The sequence below is a fragment of the Gorilla gorilla genome, chromosome 5 (genome assembly GCF_029281585.2).
Source record: "Gorilla gorilla gorilla isolate KB3781 chromosome 5, NHGRI_mGorGor1-v2.1_pri, whole genome shotgun sequence".
Lineage (NCBI taxonomy): Eukaryota > Metazoa > Chordata > Mammalia > Primates > Hominidae > Gorilla > Gorilla gorilla.
This window is the reverse complement of record NC_073229.2, coordinates 110,155,732-110,164,051: the sequence shown is the minus strand read 5'-3', so window position 1 is coordinate 110,164,051 and position 8,320 is coordinate 110,155,732. Positions and strand designations below refer to the sequence as shown.

Here is an 8,320-nt window from a genome sequence, read left to right as displayed (position 1 = left end):
GTATTTTTATTATTTAATTGATTTTCAACCAGCAGTCATGATTTATAGAAACAGATTATTTTAGTTTCAATTTTATAAATGATAGAGATGTTTTAACCATGAATGGGTACAAAACAATAGCGTGAATAAGACCTAGTATTTATAGGACAACAGGGTGACTACATTTAATACTAACTTAATTGTACATTTTAAAATAACTAAAAGAGCTTTGCACCATGGCAGTATTGTAGCCAATGAGGTTTATCTGAGGTGTGATTATTGCTAATTGAAAACTTTTCCCAATACTCCACCATGACGACTTGTAACATAGTCAGTATTGGCAATTTTTGACAGTCTCTAGGGATATGGAGACTGAATATTTCAGTAAAAAAAAATTATATATATGTATATAAAATAAATAAATAAAATACTAATTGGATTGTTTGAAACACAAAGAATAAATGCTTGAGGGGATGGATACTCCACTCGCCATCATGTGATTATTTCACATTGCATGCTTGTATCAAAACATCCCATGTAGCCCATAAATATATACACCTTCTATATACCCATAAAAATTAAAAATTAAAAAACCTAAAAAGAGACATTTTAACCAAGACAGACATGTCAATGGCCATCTTTGACTCATGAACTTTGAAACTGAACACACTTGTCACCCTCTCATTAAAAACTCAATAGTCAGTAGTAACAGCATCAGAACATGAAAGTCAAGGAGTCACAAAAGGCTTAAAGTTACAGTTGTTGTGATATTCCTTGATCCAGGGGCTGCTTCTCTGTTACACTGCATGCTTACAAGGTGAGTGAGAGTTTTGTTTTTGTTGTTGTTGTTGTTGTTGTTGAAACCAAGACAAATAGTAAAGATAATTTTATCAGCAATCAGAAAATCAAATATTCAATGGCACAGAAAGTGGTGTGAGTAACTTGTCAACCCCACAGTTGAGAAAGACTATTAGTCCAACTAAACCAAAATCTGGTGGCCTTGAAGCAAACACATGGGTGTCCCAAGTGCCAGGAGATAAGACACTCCTTAAGAAATAAAAAACAAACAAACGAAAAGGTCATACATAAATACATAAATAGTCATCTATATTGCCTGTTATCTTCTACCAAAAGCAAACACATGCAGTGTTTTTGATAGCAAAGTCAGAAAAACAAAAACATATTTCAACGTTTCCTCCATTAATGAAGGCAATAGAAGAGTGGCTTAAAAAAACAGAACTAGACTTAATCTAGAATCAAAGTAAGTGAAAGTGAAATCTTTATCACAAGATGGTAAGGTTCACCCCGAGAGTTGAGAAAGGCCAATCTGGGTTCAAGGGGCCCATGAGATTGCATATCTCAAACAATACAGTGTAGGTGACTCCAATAATTGGATGGGTCTGCATAATCTTATCAAGGTCTCCATGGTAACTGTCCAAAGAAGACTCAAAGTTTAGCACTTAAAAAGTAATTTTATTTGCAAAATTTTATAAGGGGTTGTATCTGTTAGACAAAGTGGGTTCTCAATAAAGGGTATACCAAATATTTAAATTAAAAAACCTCTGGCCGGCTGCAGTGGCTCACACCTGTAATCCCAGCACTTTGGGAGGCAGAGGTGGGTGGATCACCTGAGGTCAAGAGTTTGAGACTAGCCTGGCCAACATGGAGAAACCTCTACTAAAAATACACACAAAAAATTAGCTGGTTGTGGTGGTGCACACCTGTAGTTCCAGCTACTCTGGGAGGCTGAGGCAGAAGAATCACTTGAACCCAGGAGGCAGAGATTGCAGTGAGCCAAGATCGCACCACTGCACTGCAGCCTGGGCAACAGAGGGAGACTCTGTCAAAAAAAAAAAAAAACCTTCAAATTTTCAGTCTGTTTATAATTCTCTTTGGTGGAAAATAACAACTACTACACATAATTACCCTGTTTGCAAGGATCTTATGTATCTGTCAATATCAGCATTTTATTTAAGGAATCATCAACTTGCAGGAAATGAAATTAAGGCTTCATCTACATTAGAGACTAGAATAAAATACTGCATTCACAGGCACACATGTGTGTGCATGCACGTGTGTGTGTGGTTTATCTCAGAGAGTTTAAATGTTCTTAAACAAAATTGCAGCAGAGTAGGATATCTGTTTTGCTTCCTCACACTTCTATGACCTAATTGCATCTTCTGTTTAAAGTACTTCACAGATAAAGCTCATATTATAGCCAATACCACAGAGAGCTTTATTTGAATGCCAGTTATGTCTTAGGAACTATTCTAAATGCTGGAAATATAGTGGTTAAGAAGATAGGAAAATCCCCTGCCCTCATCTGTGAAAACTGAGTAACATCCCCCAAAGAAAATTACTCAGTACCTCACACGTACACAAAATAGATGTCTAAGAAATATTTGTTGATTTAACTGAATTTTTATTAGAAGTTGAGTTCTAAGTGAAATTGTATTGTAGCAAGCTATTTGTAAATGGGTGCATTTATTAAATCAACCAAATGTGAATTAATTAAAACTCATTATTTTTCACACACATATACACAAATAATGAAGCTAATGTTTGTTAGAAGGAGTCAGCCAAATTAATGATTGTTACATACTAACACATTAGTACCTAACAATAGCTGCCTTAATCTTAATCTTTTGACTATTTCCATTTCTAAGTCATTACAATTAAAAATCCTCTTATATTTGTCCATAGACACCTGAACCCCTCCTTTTAAATTAAAAATGAAGGTCGGGTGTGGTGGCTCACACCTGTAATCCTAACATTCTGGGAGGCCAAGGTGAGCAGATTCCTTGAGTCCAGGAGTTCGAGATCCACCTGGACAACATAACAAAACCCCGTCTCTACTAAAAAGTACAAAAAACTAGCCAGGCACAGTGGTGCATGCCTGTAGTCCCAGCTACTCAGAGGCTGAGGTGGGAGGATCACCTGAGCTCAAGAGATCAAGGCTGTAGTGAGCTGAGATCACACCACTGCACTCCAGCCTGGGCAACTAGAGTAAGACTCTGTCTCAAAAAAATTAATTAATTAATTAAAAATGAATTGTTGGCCGGGGCGGTGGCTCACGCCTGTAATCCCAGCACTTTGGGAGGCCGAGATGGGCGGATCACGAGGTCAGCAGATCGAGACCATCCTGGCTAACATGGTGAAACCCCATCTCTACTAAAAATACAAAAAATTAGCTGAGCGTGTTGGCAGGCACCTGTAGTCCCAGCTACTCAGGAGGCTGAGGCAGGAGAATGGTGTGAACCTGGGAGGTGGAGCTCTCAGTAAGCCGGGATCGCACCACTGCACTCCAGCCTGGGGGACAGAGTGAGACTCCGTCTCAAAAAAAAAAAAAAATGAATTGTTAAAGGGATTTCATATATTGCAATTTAGCAAAAGTTTTTTAATGCAAATTTGGCTCACAGTAAGTACAGTTTTTTTCCTCAGTCACTAATATTGACAGATCCCTTCCCAAGTCACCCAAAATTTGTAAAGCTGTGGGCAACTCTGACGCAAGGATTCTCTCCTCAAAAAGTCCAGCATACCACCAGACATAGAGCAAAACTGCAGCCAATGACTGTTAGATTGGCCAAATTTATTGCTTTCCACTAGAAAGCCAGTGTTAACACAACATTGCAACTAATTTCTTTTCATATTTCTTTTTTAGAATTTGGCTTATGATACAGTGATGTCAGGAAGATGGAGTGAATCCATCCTTTGTCTCTCACATAGAGAACAACTGGACAGCTATCCACGAATAAAAATAGCTCTGGAAGAGCTCAGAAGTCCACTTAAGAAGCTACAGAAATGCAGTGGAAGAAATCCAAAAATAACCACATAAAATGGGGAGGAAAAACAGTTTTTACTTTACCTGCATCATCCTATCCCCTGGCCATCACTTCTAATCACAGAGAGGGAATACTCTAGCTCATGAGTTCCCCTCAAGGAAAAAAAGAATAAGTTAAACAACCGACTTCCTTAGACTTCTGGAGCACTGCCTGAATTACATTCTTCGGCTTCACCCCATCTAGATCACTGGGGAGACTGGCATAACTAAGATGTCTGGAGACAGCTTGGAACAAAGAGTGGGCACTAACAATATCAGCCACACAATGGGAGCTACCATGGTTCCTCATGGCCTACTCTGCACAGGAATTCTGAAGCCCCCTCCACTGAGGACTTCAACAGCCCTTGAAGCCATTGTGCAGCCCCACAGCTTTCACTGCTGAAGAACCATCCCCCAACCCTGCCAGAGTTTGCCATGACAGACCCCAGTGGCCTACTCTGCAGAGGACCCTAGCAGCTTTTGCTGGTGAGGAAACCAACAGCCATCACAACTGCAGCAGAATCCCACAACTTTCACCACCAGGTTGTGCCTGCCACCATCCCTGGCTTCTGCAGCTGTGTGTGCCAAGTAGTGGGTCCCAACTCCCACCACCAGTCCCTGCCACCATTCTCGCTTCTACAGCTGGCCCCTGCAGTCAAACATATACATACCAAAAGCCTGGTTCTCACAGCTGTGCACTTTTGGTATCAAAGTCTATTTTATCTGATATGAGTATAGCTAACTCTGCTCTTTTGGTTTTAATTTGCTTGAAATATCTTCTATCTCTTCACTTTTAGTCTATGTTCACTTTTTTATGTCCTTAAAAGTGAAGTGAGTCTTCTCAGCAGCATATAGTTGGGTCTGTTTTTTATCCATTGAGTCTCTGTATGTCTTTTGATTGATAAACCTTACCCCCAACATAAGCTATCACAACCAAATATGGGACCATAGCTGCCTGTGTAGCTATGCACATAATCAGCATCATTCCTGGCCCCTGCAGATGCAAACACACAATCAGCTTGTTCTGACTCCTATTGCCAGCCCCTACTACCAAACACATGCCTGCAGCTGGCCCGTGCAGCTATATACATGTTCGCCAGCAGCCCCAGCCCCCATAGCTGCATATGGGCATGCAATCAGCCCCACTCCCCAGAACCTACACCTACCAGCATGTTTGCACTCACAGCCAGCCCCCTGCAACCACACATATGCCCACTGCTAACTTGGGCCCACAGCTGCACACAAACACAATCCCTGTTGCTGTTACCTACTTTTGGGCATGTACTCATAGCTCTCTTTGCAACCACACACATGCATGCTGCTCTGGTTCCTATAGCCATGCACATGCATACCACTGGCCACCACCACCATATGTCTGCCTATAGTCTGCCCCGGACCTCCCCCCTGACTCTGGCCCTCACTGCTGTACATGTGCCCTCAACTAGCCTCTATCATCACAAATGTGTTTCAGCCAGCCACTTCAGCCAAGCATATATACAATGACAGCCCCTACTGCTGAATACCTCAGTCCCTTGATGCTGGACTCACAGGCAACATAGAGGATGACAACAGCCCTCACAGCTACTGCAGACATTCTGCAGTTCTTGCCTCCAAGGACCATGTAGTTGTCAATGTCGCAGACCTCAGCTGTGTAAGAAGACAAGTCACCCTACTCTTCCATGACCTGGAGCCACTGCATTCCCCCCAACCTTGGTGTCCCACATCTCTAGATCCAATGTCACAGCACACTTCAGCATGCTCCCCCATAGGTGAATGTCTTTTACTATCAAAGCCAGTCCATTAAGTCTGGAAGATATGAATGCATCTTCAAATGTGTAGAAAAGACTACAAGGATCACAATAAATCAGGAAACATGACATCACTAAAGAAATACAATAAATTTCCAGTAACAAATCCCAAAGAATTGGAGATGTGCATATTTCCTGAAAAAGAATTCAAGATCATTGTTCTAAAGAAACTCAACAAGCTACAAGAGAACATAAATAATTTTATCAATGCATAGAAGAATAAAATAAGTTCAACAAAAAGACAATTTTTAATAAAAGTTTTGAAGACGAAGAATACAATGACAACTATAAAATACAATAGAAAGCTTCAACAATATAATAATCAAACACAAGAGAGAATAGGCAACCTTAAAGAGAGATCATTTTGAATTATCCAGTTGAAAGGGAAAAAAGAAAAAAATAATGAAAGGGAATGTTTTAAGCCTATAGGATTTATGGGACACCATCAAGAGACCTAACATTTACATTATAGGGGTTCCAAAAGAAGAAAAAAGGATAGAAAGTTTATTTGAAAAAAATAATGCTTGAAAACTTCCCAAATCTTGGGAAAAATATGGATACCCAGATACATGAAGCTCAGAGATCTCTAATAACATTCAACCAAATAATATTTAATCAAGGCACATTATCATCAAACTCAAATATCAAAGAAAGAAAGATGTGTTTGAAGGTATCATGAGAAAAGAAGCATACCACATCCAAAGGAACACAAACAAAGCTATCAGCTGATTTCTCAGAAGAAATCTTGCAGGGCAGGAGAAAGTGGGTTGACATATTCAAAGTGGTAAAAGAAAAAGAACTGTGAGCACAAATAATTTACTCAGCAAATCTTCCCTTCAGAAACTAAGGAGAGATAAGGGCTTTCTGAGACAAACAAAAGCTAAGGGACTTTATCACCACTAGACCTGCCTTACAATAAATGTTAAAGAAAATACTTCTAGCTGAAGAAAAGCCACTAATTAGTACCATAAAAACACGTGAAAGCATAAAACTCACTATTAAAGTGAATTTGTGCTCAGAATATTCAAATACTGTCATGGTGGTGAATAAATTACCTATAGCTCTATTATAAAGGTTAAAATACAAAAGTATTAAAAATATAGATACAATAATTTGTTAATGATACACAGTATAAAACGATGTGAATTGTGACATCAAAAACATAAAATGTGGGAGGGATAGTAAAAGTGCACAGCTTTTATATGCTAAAGTTAAGTTGTTGTTAACTTAAAACAGGCTTGTAAAACTATAAGATGTTTTATAATGTTTTATGCATGCCTCATCATAACCACAAAACAAAAACCCATAGTTGATACATAGAAGACAAGGGAATCAAAGCAAACCACTACAGAAAAATCATCAAATCACACAAGAAGGCAACAAGAGAGAAAGAAAGGAGTTAAGGATCTATAAAACAATCAGAAAATAATTAATAAAATGGCAATAGTGAATTCTTACCTACCAATAATTGCTATAGATGAAAATGGATTAAAATTCACAAATCAAAAAACATAGCATTATGTCTACAAGAGACTCACATTACCTTTAGAAAATGCTGTGATGGTTAACATTAGTTGTCATCTTGACTGGATTAAAGGATTCCTAGATGGCTGGCAAAGTATAGTTTTGGGGTGTGTCTGTGAGGATGTTGCCAAAGGAAATTTACATTTGGGTCAGTGGACTGGAAGAGGAAGACCTAGGTGGAAGAAGTCATGGGGGTAGTCTTGCTTGCTGAGTCTTCTGGCTCCCGCTTTCTTTCCATGTCAGATGCTTGCTTCCTCTCCTCCTGCCCTTGGACATCAGACTCCAGGTTTTTCAGCCTTTAGACTCTGAGACTTGCAGAAGTGCCTTTGATATGGGAAAGGGAGTCAATGGAGATTATTTTGGACCTTTTAAGATGTAAAGGCTGCCCTGCTGGGTTTTGAACTTGAATGGGGCCTGTAGCCACTTTCTTTTCTCACTTTTGGAACAGGAATGTTTATACAATGCCTGTATTCCTATTGTATCTTGAAAATAAATAATTTGGTTTTTATTTTATAGGCTCATTGGCAGAAGGAAATTGTGATATCTGAGCATACTTTGGACTTTGGACTTTTGAATTGATGCCGGAATAAGTTAAGACCTGGGGAACAATTAGGAAGGCGTGATTTTATTTTGCAATGGGAGAGGGACATGAGATTTGGGGGTGCCAGAGGCAGAATGATAGAGCTTGGATATTTGTCCCTGCCCAAATCTCATGTTGAAATGTAATCCCCAATGTTGGAGATGAGGCTGGTGAAAGGTGTTTGGATTGTAGGGGAGGATCTCTCATGAGTTGGTGCTGTCCTCATGACAGTAAATGAGTTCTCAAGTGATCTGGTTGTTTAAAAGTGTGGCACTTCCCCCTTCCTTGCTCCTGCTTTCACTTTGTGACTTACTGCTTCCACTTTGCTCTCTGCCATGAGTAAAAGCTCACCAGAAGCCGAGCAGGTACTGTCATCATGCTTGTATAGCCTGCAAGAACAGCAAACCAATTAAATCTCTTTTCTTTAAAAATTAACCAGTCTCAGGTATTTCTTTATAGTAATACAAGAACAGCCTGATACACGTGCAAACACTTAAAGTGAAGGGAGAGGAGAAGATATTCTATGAAAATGGAAACCAAAAGCATAGCAGGGGTATCTATACTTATACCTAACAAAATAGATTTTAAGTCAAAAACTGTAACAAGAGA

The 8,320-nt window shown here is 39.3% G+C and overlaps 1 non-coding gene across 1 annotated transcript; it reads left to right on the top strand.

Annotated features, from left to right (window-relative positions):
• Positions 1-204: 204 nt before the first annotated feature.
• LOC115935053 (U4 spliceosomal RNA) lies at positions 205-351 on the top strand. Its single transcript, XR_004070770.2, has one exon. It is a non-coding gene; the product is annotated as a U4 spliceosomal RNA (small nuclear RNA).
• Positions 352-8,320: the final 7,969 nt, after the last annotated feature.